The following is an 18,413-nucleotide window of genomic DNA, read 5'->3' as shown; positions in this document are numbered from 1 at the left end:
TGGCCATGGAAGGCTGCACTGAGAAGGTGTGACTTAATCAAAGTCTTAATGTGGTGAGGAAATGAGCCATAGAAATATCTCCAGGCAATAGAGTTTTAATTAGAGGAAACTTCACATTTCTGAGGTAGAAACATGACGAGCATGTTGAAGAAATAGAAGGAAGCCAATGTGGCTAACGTGGGAGAGTAGTGGAAATGAGATCAAAGAAATAATGAGTAGGCCACATTGTGTAGGATTTTGTTGACTGCCCTAAGGATTTGGGTATTTTTTGCATGACATGGTAAGTGGGATAGTTTTGAATAGAGGAGGACATGATTTGATACATGGTTTCACAGGATCTCTCTGTTAGGGACAATAGCTATCATCCAGGCTAGAGATGATGACAGCTTTGGACTATGGCAGTAACAGTAGAAGAGGTGAGGAGTGGTATATTTTGAAGATAGAGATAACAATATGCTGATGGTTTTAACAAGGAGTGTGATAGAAAGAGAGGTGTCAAGATGCCTGCAGGGTTTTTCTCTGAGAACTAAAAGGGGGAGTTGCCATTTCTTTAGATACAGAAAACTGTGTGAATAGTAGTGGGGAGTAAGATCAGGATTTTGGTTTTGGACATTTTAAATTTGAGGTACATATTAAACGTCTGTGTGTGGTTGTCAAGTAGACCATTGGATATATGAGTCTAGAGTTCTGTTGAGAGAACTGGGCTGGATATTGAAATATTATAACCAATGGAATGAGTGTGGAATAACATTTCATGAAATATTTTAATGTATTTATATTGTCCCTATATTTATCACTTCATGGCTGTACAATATTCTTTTTTGTTTACATATCATAGTTTATAAATTTATGCTCTTAATTCTGGACATTTAAATAGTAATTTATTATTATTTTTTCTATTATAAAATGTTGAATTAATAAAATGACATGGCTTTGTTGACTTATTTTACTAAGATTAATTTCTAGTGCCATGAGAGAAAATAAGAAGGGTCAGCCTTCCATTGAAACATATGTGCATAAATTATATGCATAATCTAATTCTACTTATGTAGAATTATATGCATATATTAATTATATGCATAAATTAATTCTGAATATATTAATGCAGAATTATATGCATATAATTATATGTATAAATTATATGCATAAATTAATTCTGTTTTATGAATTTTATTTGTTTGGGCATAAAGTTTAGATATGGCAATTCTCATTCCACTTTTGGTAAGAAAAATCTAAAGCATATAAACTCTAAATCCTATATGCTTACTCTCACAAAATCCCAAATATCCTGTTGGGGTGCATCATAGTTTAAATTACGGGTGAAATACATAGTCACGCAACTAGTGAGGTTAAGATCGACATTTAACTCGACTTTTTGAAGTTTGAAGCTGAGAGGAACAGAGTCAGATATTTCTTTGTGAATCTGCTGATTTTGAACATTTTGATTCACTCAATTAAAGCTTCCCCTGATTCATTCTCTGCATACAATGAATGATCGAGAGAGTAGCAAACTGTTAAGTGGAAGTATCAACAGGATGAACATGGTCTCACAGTTACACTAGCAGGAACAGTCACCCAGTTTTTGAGATTTCTAACATCTTAGTAATGTGAAAAGAGCCTTTGAGAACTGTTTATGTTTCAGTGGAAGGCTGGCCCTTAGGAGTTTTTGAACGTCCTGAGCTGTTGTCAGAAAATGTTATTTCTGGGCACTGATTGAACAGTATCAATGAAATTTATTGAGAAAGTTTACCATTGAGGCCAATATATGATTGATTAACTTAGCTAAGAGTCAGTGAAGAAATTGGAATTGCCTGCTCTTCTGTTTTCTGTTATTTCACATCAATATTCCTGATTAAAATTTCTAGGCAGTGAGGAATTTCCAAGGTCTTGGAAAGAGGAAAAGTTATAGAGGTGAAATCAGTATTTGAGGCCACTTTCCTACTGGAATATCTCCCAAGTCCAGAAAAAGCAACTGAGGGGCAGTGAAGCTGGGCAGAGGTTTTGACAATATCATGAGGCTAGATGGACAAAAAATTGGAGTTTGGGGTTTGTGAAGGAAGAGAGCACTAATAAACAATCCCAAAGGGCTGCATCCAAGGGGTAAGGGTAAACCAGAAAAAGATCAGCCCTTGCAGAGACTGAAAGAAATCTAGTTATCTAAATTCCTAAAATTGAATTAAAATAATATAGGACTACTAGCAGTCTGAATTGCTGTGAAAATCTGAAAGATAATATCATCCCAGCCTCAAATTATTTACATAATTTTTTATATAATGTGTTCAGGAATCAATGAAAAATAACTAAGTGCATGAGGAGAAAAGACAGCATGATTGAAAACTAAGAGCAACAACTTATAGTAGAAGCATAAGATTCAGATAATGGAGTTATATTTTAATAATAATACTAAATATACTTAAATGTTTAAGAGATGAAAGACAAGACTAATACTTTCAAGAGAATTGGAAACAATAATGGAGAATAAAGTGGAAATTCTTTCTATAAAACAATTAGAATAGTATTTACTTAAGTTACTGGACGTGAGTACAATAAACATTTGAATGAAAATATATAATATAATTATACTGGTAGGTCTTTATAAAGATATTGGCTATGTGGCACATTTTCCATCTCACCAGTTTGGTCTCACTTCATTTTTTAATTTTAATTTAATTTTTTTATTGATGTCATAATAGTTTATGACATTGTGAAATTTCAGTTGTACATTATTATTTGTCAGTCAACATATATATGTGCCCATTTACCCCTTATGCCCAACCCCCAATGCCCTTCCCCTCTGGTAACCAGGAATCTGTTCCTTTCTCCGTGTATTTATTTATCTTCCATATATGAGTGAAATAATATGGTATTTGTCTTTCTCTGTCTGGCTTATCTCACTTAACATAATACCCTCAAGTTCCATCCGTGCTGTTGCAAATGGGACAATTTTGTCTTTTTTATGGCCAAGTAGTATTCCATTGTATATACATACCACATCTTCTTCTTTTTTATTAATTTATTTTTTTATTGCAGTAACATTGGTTTATAACATTGTATACATTTCAGGTGTTCATCATTATACTTCTATTTCTGCATAGATTACATCATGTTCACCACACAAATACTAATTACAGTGCATCACCACACACATGTGCCTAGTCATCTCTTTCACCCTCCTCCCTCCCCCATTCTCCTCTGGTAACCACCAATCCAATCTCTGTCTCTATGTGTTAGTTTGTTGTTGTTTTTATCTTCTGTTTATGAGTGAGATCATATGGTATTTGACTCTTTTCCACTGACTTATTTCACTTAGCATAATACCCTCAATGGCCATCCATGTTGTCACAAATGGCTGGATTTCATCATTTGTTATTGTTGAGTAGTATTCCATTGTGTATATATACCATATCTTCTTCATCCATTCATCCCTTGATTGGCACTTAGGTTGCTTCCAAGTCCTGGCTATTGTGAATAATGCTGCGATGAACACAGTGGTGCATGTATCTTTACTCATTGGTGTTTTCATGTTCTTTGGATAAATACCCAGCAGTGGAATAGCTGGATCATTTTGTAGTTCTATCCTTAATATTTTTAGGAATCTCCATACTATTTTCCATAGTGGCTGCACCAGTTTGCACTCCCACCAGCAGTGTGTGAGAGTTCCCTTCTCGCCACATCCTCTCCAACAGTTGTTTCCTGTCTTGTTAATTATAGCCATTCTGATGGGTGTGAGGCGATATCTCATTGTAGTTTTCATTTGCATTTCCCTGATAGTTAATGATGTTGAACATCTTTTCATGTGACTGTTGGCTATCTGTATATCCTCTTTGGAAAAATGTCTGTTCATATCCTCTGCCCATTTTTTATTGGGTTGTTTGTTTTTCTGTTGTAGAGTTGTATGAGTTCTTTATATATTTTGAAGATTAACTCCTTGTTGGATATATCATTTGTAAATATTTTCTCCCAGTTGGTGGGTTGTCTTTTTGTTTTGTTCATGGTGTCCTTTGTCTTGTAGAAGCTCTTTAGTCTGATGAAGTCTCATTTGTTTGTTTTTTCTTTTGTTTCCCTTGCCCGAGTAGATATGGTATTCTAAAAGATCTAAGACTGATGTCAAAGAGTGTACTGCCTACATTTTCTTCAAGGAGTTTTATGGTTTCACATCTTACCTTCAAGTCTTTAATCCATGTTGAGTTAATTTTTGTGTATGGTGAAAGATAATGGTCTACTTTCATTCTTTTGCATGTGGCTGTCTAGTTTTCCCAACATCACTTGTTGAAGAGACTTTTCTTTCTCCATTGTATGTTCTTAGCTCCTTTGTGAAATGTTAGCTGTCTGTATGATTGTGATTTTATTTCTGGGCTTTCAATTTTGTTCCATTGATCTATGTGTCTGTTTTTGTACCAGTACCATGCTGTTTTAATTAATATAGCTTTGTAGTAAATTTTGAAGTCAGGGATTGTGATGCCTCCAGGTTTGTTCTTTTTTCTCAGGATTGCTTTAGCTATTCAGGGTCTTTTGTTGTCCCATATGAATTTTAGGATTCTTTGTTCTTTTTCCGTCAAGAATGTCACTGGGATTCTGATTGAGATTGCATTGAATCTGTAGATTGCTTTAGATAATATGGACATTTTAACTATGTTTATTCTTCCAATCCATGTGCGTTCAATATCTTTCCATTTCTTTATGTCATCATCGATTTCTTTCAATAACGTCTTATAGTTTCACTGTATCGGTCTTTCACCTCCTTGGTTAAATTTATTCCTAGATATTTTATTCTTTTTTTGCAGTTGTAAATGGGATTGTCTTCTTGAATTCTCTTTCTGTTATTTCGTTATTCGTGTATAGAAATGCAACTGATTTTTGTAAGTTGATTTTCTACCCTGCCACTTTGCTGTAGTTGTTGATTTCTACTAGTTTCCTGATGGATTCTTTAAGGTTTTCTATATATAAAGTCATATCATCTGCAAACAGTGAGAGTTTCACTTCTTCCTTGCCAATTTTGATATCTTTTATTTCTTTTCCTTGCCTAATTGCTCTGGCCAAAACTACCAGTACTATGTTGAATAAGAGTGTCGAGAGTGGGCACCCTTGTCTTGTTTCTGTTCTCAGAGGGATGGCTTTCAGTTTTTCTCATTGAGTATGATGTTGGCTGTCGGTTTGTCATAAATGGGCTTTATTATGTTGACGTACTTTTCTTCTATACCCATTTTATTAAGAGTTTTTATCATAAATGGATGTTGAATCTTGTCAAATGCTTTCTCATCATCTATTGAGATGATCATGTGGTTTTTATTCTTCATTTTGTTAATGTGGTGTATCACATTGATTGATTTGTGGATGTTGAGCCATCCTTGTGTCCCTGGTATAAATCCCACTTGATCATGGTGTATGATCCTTTTAATGTGTTGCTGTATTCAGTTTGTCAATATTTTGTTGAAGATTTTTGCATCTTTGTTCATCAGCAATGTTGGCCTGCAGTTTTCCTTCTTTGTGTTGGCCTTGTCTGGCTTTGGGATTAGGGTGATGTTGGCCTTGTAAAATGGGTTAGGAAGTGTTTTGTCTTCAATTTTTTGGAATAGTTTGAGGAGGACAGGTACTAAATCTTCTTTGAATGTTTGGTAGAACTCTCCAGAGAAGCCGTCTGGTCCTGGACTTTTATTTTTTGGGTGGTGTTTGATTACTGTTTCAATCTCTTAACTTGTGATTGGTCTATTCAGATTCTGTATTTCTTCTTGGTTCAGTTTTGGGAGGTTGTATGAGTCTAGGAATTTATCCATTCCTTCTAGATTGTCTAATTTGTTGGCATATAGTTTTTCATAGTATTCTCTTATAATCCTTTGTATTTCTGTGGAATCTGTTGTAATTTCTCCTCTTTCATTTCTAATTTTATTTATTTGAGCCTTCTCTCTTTTATTCTTAGTGAGTCTGGCTAAGAGTTTGTCAATTTTGTTTATCTTCTCAAAGGACCAGCTCTTAGTTTCATTCATCCTGTCTGCTGTTTTTTTCTTGGTTTCAATTTCATTTATTTCTGCTCTAATTTTTATTATTTCCCTCCTTCTGACTTTGTACTTTTTTTGTTCTTCTTTTTCTATTTCTGTTAGGTGTAGTTTAAGATTTCTTATTTGTGATTTTTCTTGTTTGTTAAGGTGGGCCTGTATTGCTATGAATTTCCCTCTTAGGCCCACTTTTGCTGCATCCCATAGGATTTGGTAGGGTCTATTTTCATTTTCCTTTGTCTCCAGATTTTTTTTTGATTTCTCCTTTAATTTCTTCAATCATCCGTTGGTTTTCAGAAGCATTGTGTTTGGTCTACACGTTTGTCACTTTCTCAGATTTTTTCTTGTAGTTGATTTCTAGTTTCATAGCATTATCGTCAGAAAAGATCCTTGATAGGATTTCAATCTTTTTAAATTTATTGAAGCTTGCCTTGTTTACCCACATATGGTCTACTCTTGAGAATTTTCCATGTGCACTTGTGAAGAATGTGTATTCTGCTGATTTTGGATGGAGTGTCCTATATATATCTATTAAGTCCATCTGGTATGGTTTTTCATTTAGTTCCACTATTTCCTTCTTGACTTTCTGTCTGGATGATCTATCCATTGATGACAGTGAGGTGTTAAGGTCCCCTACTATTATTGTGTTGTTGTTAATATCTCCCTTAAGGTCCATTAATAGTTGTTTTATGTACTTTGGTGCTTGTAAGTGTTATGTCCTCTTGGTGGAATATCCCTTTTATCATTATATACTTTCTCTCTTTGTCTCTCATTATCTTTTTGTATCTTGAATTCTACTTTGTTTGATATAAGTATGACAAGACCTTCTTTCTTTTGTTTGCCATTATCTTAGAGTATCATCTTCCATCCCTTCACTCTAAGCGTGTATTTGTCTTTAGAGCTGAGATGTGTTTCCTGCAGGCACCAGATTATTGAGTCTTGTTCTTTAATCCATCCAGCCACTCTGTGTCTTTTGATTGGGAAATTCAATCCATTTACATTTAGAGTGATTATTGATATATAAGGGCTTAATGCTGTCATTTTATCCCTTGTTTGCCAGTTATTTTGTATTTTCCTTGTTTCTTGTCCCATGTATTGCGGACTACCAATTCAGTTAGGTGGCTCTCTATGATGGTTTTCTCAGTTTTCTTTTTCTTTATCATTGTGTCTCTGTTCTGATTTTTTGTTTAGTAACCATGAGGTTTGTATAAAAGATCTCATAGACGAGATAGTCCTTTCTCTGATAGCCTCTTATTTCTTTAGTCTAAACAGGTTTCATCCCTTTCCTCTTTCCTTTCTAAGTTGTTGTCACAACTTATTCCATTATGTGTTGTGAATTATTGGTTAAAACAAAGTGATTAGATTTATTTTTGATATTTTCCTTCCGTTTATCTTTAGAGTTATAATTAAGTGTTTGCTAATCTGTTCTGATAGAGAGTTGCAATTTTCTGATTTTGTCTGCCTATTTTTATCCTTGCTGAAGGCTTCATAAACCCTTTCTTTTTTTTTTTTTTCCAATGTGAGGGCCTTCTCACTCAAATCTTTAGGGGGGGTCTTGTGGTGATGAACTCTCTCAGCTTTTGTTTATCTGGGAAAATTTTTATTTTTCCATCATATTTGAAGGATAGTTTTACTGGATACAGTATTCTTAGTTGAAAGTTTTTGTCTTTCAGAATTTTGAGTATACCATTCCACTCTCTCCTAGCCTGTATGGTTTCTGCTGAGAAATCTGCTGAAAGCCTGATGGGGTTCCTTTGGAGGTTATTTCCTTCTGCCTTGCTGCCCTTAATATTTTTTCTTTGTCATTGGCTTTTGCCAGCTTTAGTAATATATGCCTTGGAGAAGATCTTTTTATATTGTCTCCATTTACATGTAACTCCAGCTCATTCTCCAGGTTGGGGAAGTTCTTAGCTATTATTTCTTTGAACAAACTCTCTGCTCCTTTCTCCCTCAATTCTCTCTCTGGAATGCCTATAATCCTTATGTTGCATTTCCTAATTGAGTTGGATATTTCTCAGAGAATTCCACCATTTCTTTTTAGTCTTAGTTCTCTCTCCTCTTCCATCTGAAGCATTTCTCTATTCCTATCTTCTAGATTTCTAATTCTATCCTCTATAATATGAGCTCTGTTATTTAAGGAATCCAGATTTTTCTTTATCTTACCCGTTGTGTTTTTCATCTCCAACATTTCTGTTTGGTTTTTCTTTATAGTTTCTACCAGTTTTGTGAAGAATTCCCTCTGTTCATTAATTTTGTTCCTGATTTCATGAACAGTTTCTCTGAATTCTCATATCTTTTTGAGTATTTTTATGATGGCTGTTTTGAATTCTCTGTCATTTAGATTGTAGATTTCTGTGCTTTCAGGATTGATTTCTGGGTGTTTGTCTTTTTCCTTTTTGTCTGGAGTATTAATATATTTCTTCATATCATTTGATGGAGTGGATTTGTGCCATTGCATAGTGATAGTATCTGGTCACAGGTTCCACCTGCTGCCACTTGGGAGTGGCAGATGCTGTATAATCTGAGTCTGCTGTGGTCACTGTCAGATGTGCCTGTCTGAACCTGGGCCACTCCTTGGGATTGCAGTGGCCCTATTGGGTCTCCAACCTAATGGGAATGCCATCATGCAGGGTCTCAGGGCTGCTGCCACCTGCTCCCCTAGTCTCACTGAGTCACACTTCCCCTTTGGGGCTGCAGCAGTCTTATGGGTGTTTGTGGCAGCTGGGAGCCCATTTTCCTGGGCTGCAGATACACTGCCATCTGCTCCTAGATCTGGTCCTAGGTCACACCAGCTTTGTGCTTGCTGAGAAGGGCCTCCCCATGGGGTCCCAGCCAGAGCCACTCCCTGAGACCATGGTGGGACTGTGATCTCTCCCACTAGACCAGAAAGTGATCACATTGGGGCTTAGGACTGCTGCTGCCTGCTCCCACAGTCTTGCTGAGTCATGCTGCCCCTTCAGGACTTCAGCAGTACTATGGGCATTCGAGGCAGCCAGGACCTCATTTGCCCGGGCTCAGAGTTCAACCACCATCTGCTCCAATGTCATACCAGAATTTGTGCCTTGTGGGCAGGGCCTCCCCAATGTGTCTGAGCCTGAGTTGCTCCCCATGGACCACTTGATGCTGTGGACTCCCTCACCAGATAGGAGAAGCAATCACTTGGGGGCTCAGGGCTGCTGTCAACTGTTTCTGCAGTCGTGATTATGTGCACTACCACCCTTGGGGCTGCAGCAATGCTATGAGTGCTCAAGCTGGGAGAGCAGTCGCACATATGTACTGGGTTGCCTGGGGAACAGACAGTGCTGACCAATCTCCATCACCTCCCTAGGGGTAGTCCATCCACCTTCAGATCTTTAGCTGCATGGGTCTCTCAAGTGTCCTCATGCACTGTGTGGGGATTCTCAGCTGATCAATGAATGTCCATTTTGTTGTAGTTCAAAGGGGGAGAGACAAAGGAAACAGCCCACTCTGCTATGTGGCTGATGTCACTATCTGGGTCTCACTTTATTTTTGAAAATCTGTTGAGACCAGGTGTGTATTAATGAGGTGTCAGCTCTCATGTCCTTTCACTTTTATTACCTGTGTTCACTTTTATTACCTGTGTTTGTCTCTGCCCAAATTAGGGACAGAATTTACCATCAGAACCAGGACTACTTTCAGGGAATACTCAATGCCTTTGAAACCAGGGCTTCTCATATCACCTGACTTTGAGTTGCCTTCCTATATCTGCAGGATCTAACTGCTGTTGCCTTTCTCAATTTCCCTGACCTTGCTACCTTAAGTACTCCGTGACAGCTGAAAGGCCATTCTTGTTTCTCTGGATTTTCGTTCTCTTCTCTTCGCAAGTTGGGTCCATTTGCTCATCTGTCCTGGATGTGACTGTGGAATTTTGTGGACTGATGGTAGCATTTCCACATTTTCTGTTTTTACTGAATCATTAAAAATAATAATGAGTTTCCTAGACTCCAAGATATCTTTGCTTTAAAGATATATCTTCAATGTAGAACATTTTTATTAAATATATGCAAAATTCTATTTAAAACCTGTACTATATATTTATCATTATAAAAAAATGCACTGTGCTGGTGCCACAGTCCTAGTTTGAGTCTCTGCTTTCTTTCATAATCCATGCCAGATTCATTATTTCTGAGGATAAATAAATGATTTGGAAGATTATCAAAGTATACTCAGCTTAATATATGATGTATCGATTGGTTACAGATTGATACGTTGAGACATCCTATTGTACATAAGTTTTTTCTGCAACCACCCCTTCCACGATTCAGAATGGTGACACGAAGTCTCCACTTGGTGGGAGAGTTGTCAGGCACCCAAACCTGCTACATTATGGACCTCAGAGATTAAAAGCCTAGGGTATGGATCATAGATGGAGAATATTCAAGTAATATTAAAAAAGAGACCATTTGATACTTTGGCCTGATTCCCTGTCTAGTTTGATCAATCATTCCAATTTGCCTAGGAGTGAGGGTTTTTCATGGCCTGAGATTTCAGTGCTAAAATCAGCAAAGCCCTGCAAAAACTGGATTGGCTTGTTACCCTAACTATCCCCTCTCTAGTCTGCCTTTCTGAGGAGGTTAGGGCTCAGGGAAGGGGAAAGAAATTGAGGTGAAGACAATCAGGGTTTCTGTTATCCAAAGTAATTCAGAAACAGAGTTGAAAGGTAGAAATGTAATTTGATTTTCCTTAAAATTGTTTTTTCCGAGGGGAGAATTGGAGAGTAGAAACATGGAGCACACTCTATCCTGCCTAGATTTCCAATATATGCAGCCCAGCAGTCGAGTCCCACTGCATGTGGGCTTGGAAAAAGTAAGAAAAGTAATGAGTGGTCCAGTGAGAGGGGAATGGGAGAGATAGAAAGCAAGCGCTATGCCTGGCATGAAGATCAGAAATGTTTCATTCCTATAGGCTTAAGAAGTGGAACACAATGTATTTGAAGGGTGTTATTTGTTAGGATACTGTAGAGAAACAGAACCAATAGGATATATACATAGAAAGAGATATTTTAAGGAATTGTAAGTGTGTGTGTGGGAAGTCTGAAATCTGTAGGGCAGGCTGGCAGCTTGGAAATTCAGGTTAGTGTTGATGTTGCAGTCTTGAGTTTGAAATATGCAAGCTGGAAATTCAGGCAGGGATTCTATGTTGCAGTCTTCAGGAAGAACTTTTTCTTCTTTTGGAAACCTCAGTCTTTGTTCTTAAAACTTTCAACTGATTGGATGAGGCCCACCCACATTATGGGGCATAATCTGGTTTTTGCATAGTCTACTGATTAAAATGTTAATCACACCAACACATGCCTTCACAGCAAGATGTAGACTGATGTTTGACCATAAAAGTGGTGCCATAGCCTAGTCAAGTTGGCACAAATAGTTAACTACCATAAGGGGAAAATTGAGGGACTTAGGGAGGGAAGTATTGACCCTTTGTGAGGGCTGAGGTATTGATCTCCAGCTTGGGTCTACTTGATACAGAGTTCAGCTGGGTCTTGGAAAATTTCTCAAGCCAGCAGCAGTGCAGAGGTCAGATGGACACCCATAGAACACCCAATGTGCCACCTGATAGAGTAAGCATTGAGTATTTTCCCCACTCAGAGAACAGATTACAAAAGTCTCGGTAGGTGAACTCACAGTACGTCTGAAGCTGCAATAAACTATGCCCTCTGCACAATGAATGCATATTCAATTTCTTAAGAGGCTTTCATCTCACTCTTCTCTCCGTTTGTGAATGGAGAGCAGGAATAGAAACAGGAGAAGGAGCAAAATCTTGTATGGTACCTGTGACTAGAAGGAGATTGAGATAGTTACCCTCTGCTGGCTTTTCAAACCACTGGTTGGAACTGAATTTACTTGAAAGCACCTAGATTTAATTAATTTGCTGGATTAACAAAAAATGAAAATATTGAACTGAAAGAATAAAATAACTAAAATTCAGGATTCCATGGACAGATTTCTCAGGTGATTAAACTCAGCTGAAGGGAGATTAGTTAACTAAAACATAGATTAGAAAAAAATGTCTGGAATTAAGAAAAGAGAAACAAAATATAGGAAAATGTAGAAAGGAGATTCTTAGGGGATTTGCTGAGAAGGCAAGGTGCAATTGAAGTGACAGATGAAAAGAAATTTAATGGAGGAAAAAGCAATTTTTGAAGATACAATGCTTGACCACTTTCCAAAGCTGATGAAAGACATCACGTCATAGATTCTGGAAGCTCCAAGAAACACAAGCAGGATAAAGAAAATGAAAACTCTAGCACGGCACATCATAGTAAAACTGATTAAAACCAAAGAGAAAACAAAGCCTTTAATGCAAGCAGAGAAAAAAGATAAATTTCCTTCAAAAACACACAATAAGATTTACAGCTGACTTCTGATCTGGAACAATAAAGCAAGAAGACAATGACTTGTTTTTTTCCAAAGTGCCAGTAGAAATTCACTACCAACTTAAAATTACATACCAAAGGAAAAGTGTCTTTCAAAAATTAAAATAAAATAAAGACATATTTGGAAAAAATTGAAATACTTTATTACCAGTAGACCCATGCTGAAAGGAAGGCTAAAAGGTGTATTTTAAGCAAGAGGAATCTGGTTGGAAACTCAGAAATCATTATATCCAGCCACCAAGAAGTCTCCCAATGTTCCCTGCCCCCTGGTACTCCTTTCTATTGATATTAACACACTCCTATGCACATTAAATAAGCATAACCTGTGTAACCAAACAAGATTGAAGAAATAACAGTGTGTGACTTGAGAGGCTAAGACATTAAAGAGATTGTGACTTCTTACTACTCTCTTTTGGATAATTTGCTGTAGAGGAAGCGAGATACCACCTTGTGAGAACAGGTAAGTAGCTTTATGGACAGATTCACATGGTAAGAAACTGAGGCCTCTTGCCAATGGCCAGCACTAACTTGCCAACAAATGAATGGGCCACCTTGAAAGGTACCACCTTGAAAGCTGATGACTGCAGCTCTGGCTGGCATCTTGACAACATCCTAATGGGAAACCTTGAGCCAGAACCAACAAGGTAAGCCATCCTCAAATTCCTGACTCATAGAAATGGTGTGGAAGAATGAATGTTTAATATTTAATCTGCTGACTTTTGGAGCAATTTGTTACACAGCAATGGATGTAGAGATGCAGTAAGAAATGAAGTAAAATATGGGCATAAGTATGATGTCTATCAGCTGTATAAAAGAAAAATAATATTTTGCAGGAATAAAATATACATAGAAGTAAAACATATGATAATAATAGCATGTAAGGCAAGAGGAAGGTCAATGGGGTTGAAGTATCCAACAGTCCTTGAAATGCCCATGCAAGTGTAAAATTGCTAATTCATGTAAGTTTTTTTTTTTTTCTGGCAGAATAAGGAGAGTGATTCTTTTCTCTCTCTCTTTTTTTTTCCAGCTTGATAGTGAGTGATTTAAAAAAATTTTTCAGTGAGATAAAATTGACATACAGTAAATTGCCCATATTAAATGCACAACTTGACAAGTTATGATATGTGTATATTACTTGTGAATTAATCTCTACTATCAAGATAGTGAATGTATCCACATAAATCTTTAATATTATTATGTCCTCTTGAATAACTGACTCCTTTATTATTACAAAATGACCTTCCTTATCCTTTATAAGGTTTTTTGCTCTGAAGTTGACTTCATCTGATATTACAATAACCAGTCTGTTTTTTTGACTAGTGTTAGAATGGTTAATGTTTTAAATTTTAATCTTTTTGTACCTTGCTATTTGTTTTCCTTTTTATCCTATCTGTTCTTTCTTCCCCTTCTCTTTTTATTTTTGTTTCTTTTTGGATTAATTGAGTGTTTCTTATGATTCCTTTTTATTTCCCTTGTTGGTTTATAATTATTTTTTGCTTTTTGGTTTAGTAGCTGTTTTTGGGTTTGTGGTATATATCTTTTTTTTTTTTTAATTTTTTGTTTATTGCAGTAACATTGGTTTATAACATTGTAATAGTTTCAGGTGTACATCATTGTACTTCTATTTCTGCATAGATTACATCATGTTCACCACCAAAATACTAATTACAACCCATCACCACACACGTACTGAATTATCCCTTTCACCCTCCTCCCTCCCCCCTTCCCCTCTGGTAACCACCAATCCAATCTCTGTCCCTATGTGTTTGTTTATTGTTGTTATTATCTACTACTTAAGTGAAATAAGTCAGAGGGAGAAGGTCAAATACTGTGGTATATATCTTTAACTTACCATACTCTACAATCACTTCCTATCTATTGTTAGAATCTTTCAATAATGTATTCCATTTCCACCCCGCTGACCTTTGTGCTATTGTTGTCATGCATTTTACTTTTATACATTATAAATCCCAAAATACATTGTTATATTTTTTGAATACACTGTCCACTAACTTTTGAAGATATTTAAATAATAAGAAAAAAATCTTACAAATTTAGACATGCAGTTATCTTTTCCAGTGCTATGTACATTTTCAACTGCTATGATTTTCCTTTTCCGGAGGACTTTTCGTTATTTCTTGTAGTAGGAACTAGTGGTGATGTATTCTTTCAGATTTGGAGTGTTTTAAATATTTTTAAGCCACATTTGCTTTTGAAATATCATTTTTCTGGATATAGAATTTTGAGTTGACAGTTGTTTTTCAGTACTTCCAAGATGTTGTTCCACTGTCTTCTCACTTGCATTGTTACCAAAGTTAAATCTGCTGACATCCTTATCTTTGTATGTAATATGTTTTTCTCTCACTGATTTCTACATGTTCTTATCATTCACTTTGAACAGTTTGATTATGATGATAAGCTTTTGTGCATTTTTCTTCATGTTTCTTGTGCCTGCAGTTCATTGAGTTTCCTAGATCTGTTCATTTATAATTTTCATCAAATTTGGAATAATTTTGGCTATTATTTCTCCAACTATTTTTTTCTGTTTCCTACTCTCCTTCTCCTTCAGGTCTCCAATTAAATGTATATTAAGTACTTGAAGCTGTCCTATAGCTGACTGATGAAGTTGCCATTTTTTTTATTTTTTTTTTCTGTTTCACGTTGAATAGTTTCTATTGTTATGTCTCCATGTTTATTTATCTATTCTTCTGTCAACTCTGATTAACTCCACCCAGTTTTTAAATATCATCTCTGATTAACTCAATCCAATTTTTATATCAGACACCCTGTAGTTTTCATCTCTAGCAGTTCACTTTAACTCTCTTTTAAAATATCTTCTATGTTTCTACTTAACTTTTGAATATGTGTAACACAGTTTTAATAACTTTTAATGTTTTTTCCTGCTAATTCTAATATTTGTGATAGTTCCAGGTTGGTTTAGATTGATTAATTAATCTCCTCATTAGGGGTCAGATTCCTGCTTTTTTGCATGACTGCTAACATCTCATTGGATATAAGGCCAAGTGAGTTTTACTTTGTTGCATTCTTGACATCATTGTATTGCTGTATCTATTCTTAAGTTTTGTTTTGGGACATAGTTAAATTACTTGTAAATAGTTTGATTCTTTTGGGTCTTCCTTTTAAGGTTTGCTTGTCGGGACCAGAGCAGTATTTCATCTAGAGGTAATTATTCCCCCCTACAAAGACAAAGTCCTTTGAGTGTTTTGCTCAATGTCCTGTGTATTATGAGTTTTTCAAATCTTGCTGGTGGAAACAGGCACTATTCCTGACCCTGTATGAGTGCCAGACTCTTACCTCCGATTTCCTTGGAAGGTTCTTTGCTCAGCCTCAGGTAGTTTCCTCATAGACATGCACCAATCAGCTCTTTGTTGAATATTGTAGATGAGTTATCAACAGATATAGGGAGTTCTATCTTGTCATCTCTTTCTTCTTTGGTACTTTGTCCTACAAACTTTAGCTACTTCAGTCTTTCTGGACTTTCAGCTTTGTTTCCTCAACCAGGGGGGCCCCTGACCTCTGTCTGGGTTCCTCCTCCTTGTGCTGCAGAATTAAAACTCTCTCATGCAAATAAGCTGGTACAGTCATAGGACTTAGCTCCTTTGTTTCTTGTTTCTTGTTTCTCAGACTGCCCTTCATTGTCTGAAGTCTAGTGTCTTGAAAACCACTTTTTCCAAGACACACACAAACACACACGCACACACATGAGAGTGTAAATCTCATCCTTGTTACCCCATTTTGCCTGGAAGTGGAAGTCCTCTTCTATTGATGCTAAAGACTGAATGTTTTTGTCCCCTCAGATTCTTATGTTAAATCCTAATCACCAATTTGATGGTATTAGGAGGTGGGGCCGTTGCAAGGTGATTAAGCCATGAGAATGGAGCCCTTATGAATGGGATTAGTGCTCTTACAAGAGAGACCCTAGAGAGCTCCCTCATCCTTTCCACCATGTGAAGACACAGCAAGAAGAGGGCCATTTATGAACCAGTAAGTGGGCTCTCACCAGACACTGAATCTGCTGGTACTTTGATCTTGGGCTTACCAGGCTCTAGAACTGGGGGAAGTAAATTTCTGTTGTTTATAAGGCACCCAGTTTATGGATTTTTGTTAAGACAATTGATTTTTAAAATTATGGTGATTCTATTTCTAAAAGTTTGTTTTGTTCCTTTTCAAATCTGCAGTGAAAGTTTTGGGTTTTTTTGTGAGGAAGATCACCCCTGAGCTAACATCTGATGCTAATTCTCCTCTTTTTTGCTGAGGAAGATTGGCTGTGGGCTAACATCCTTGCCCATCTTCCTCTACTTTATATGGGATCCTGCCGCAGCATGGCTTGACAAGTGGTGCGATGGTGAGCACCTAGGATCAGAACCAGCAAACCCTGGGGTGCTGAAGTGGAGTGCTCACACTTAAACCTGTGCCACCAGCCCGACCCCTGCAGTGACGTTTTATTTTACATTTCCTGTACCTTGCACATAATGTTGAGTTTGTAATTTATTTCTTTAAATAAGCTCTCTTTATTACATAATTCCCAAATCTGATGTCTGGGCAGAACTTGTTATTTTTTGTTATTTTTGTTCTTTCTCATTCATATTCATATTATATCAATTTCTCGGATGCCAAGAATCTTCAATTTCTCGGTGGTGTTGATCCTTATAAAATGATGTATGAGGTTTCCTGTGGACTTAGGAATGATGTGTTCTTCTCCAGAGAGTCTTTCTTTTGGGAGCTGTACCAGTAGGAATTTCTTAACCCAGTTGCAAGATTGGAGAGTTCCAGACTCATATAGGCCATGCATTTGTGGAATAAAAATCCTTGCAAGGGTTGATCTGCAGCCATAACTTCCCAGAGAAGTCTTGTTTCTTTTTTTCTCTCCATTTCTATGATCAGTGCAGAGGCCTGTTTTCATTTTCCAGCAGTTGTGGGAAGGATAGGGTCCAGTTTCTCTTTCGTTGACTCTTCATTTCGTTGACTCAAATTAGGGCCCCACAGGTCTTTCCAAATAAGTAATTTCTGGGTCTATTTTCTGTTTCTCTGGCACTTGCATTGCCCAAAAACCCAAGATCAAGTGTTTGCAGTATCTTTACATATCTTTAGGATAAACATGACTCTAGAGTTTAGACATTAGCTGGTCATATATTTTTTTAAAAATTAGGCCAAAGGTTCCCCATTTTCTTTTTGTCCCTACTTTCCTCCCTCCCTCACTTCCTTCCATCCTTCCTCCTTCTGACCTTCCTTCCTGCTTTCCTTCCTTCTTTCCTTTTCCTCTCCTTCCTTCTCTCCCTTTCTTTTTTCGTTTTGTATTATTTTTAGCATGTTTTATTATTTTACCGGGATTGTTTATATGAGAAACCTAGCCCATCATTTCTGAAAACTGAACCCATTTAAAAACATTTTTGAATTTAAAACAGAAGCTCTGCATTAGATCAGCTGGCATTTTGTAGTTTTAGACCCTTTTGAGTTCTTTGTTTTATGGTCATACAACCACACTTTTGGTGATGATATTTTTGGCTCTTGATTTGCATTAGATACTTTCACAACACACTGCACATGCAATTTGCTTCTACACTCACTGAGTGCTTTGCATAAGCCCCTCCAGGCCCAGATAAGCTGCTCAGCTTTTATAAAAGGGGCCTTTGCAATGTGAGCTGAGCTGCATCAGGCAGGCAGGGGCAGCGAGATGATGTCGCAGACACAGGTCCTTGTGTCCTTGTTGCTCTGGGTCTCAGGTGAGAAATTTATAAGTGCCTCAGTGCCTTTGGAATAATATCTTTTTAGAGTTAAAAAAATAATTTTAAGATATACTGGGAAATACCAGCTCTTTCTAAAATTCCCAATTATGTGCTGACATGTAATACCATTAGAAAGTACATTTTAAATTACATATTTCAATATGTCTATGGTAAAGCGTGTGTCCATTTGTGATTGCAGGTGCCTGTGGGAACATCGTGATGACCCAGTCTCCAGGCTCCTTGGCACTTTCTCTAGGACAGAGGGTCACCATTAAC

This window comes from Ceratotherium simum, chromosome 11 (genome assembly GCF_057802395.1).
Source record: "Ceratotherium simum simum isolate JZ-2026a chromosome 11, ASM5780239v1, whole genome shotgun sequence".
In the NCBI taxonomy this organism is placed as follows: Eukaryota; Metazoa; Chordata; class Mammalia; order Perissodactyla; family Rhinocerotidae; genus Ceratotherium; species Ceratotherium simum.
Note: the sequence above shows the minus strand (reverse complement) of the source record.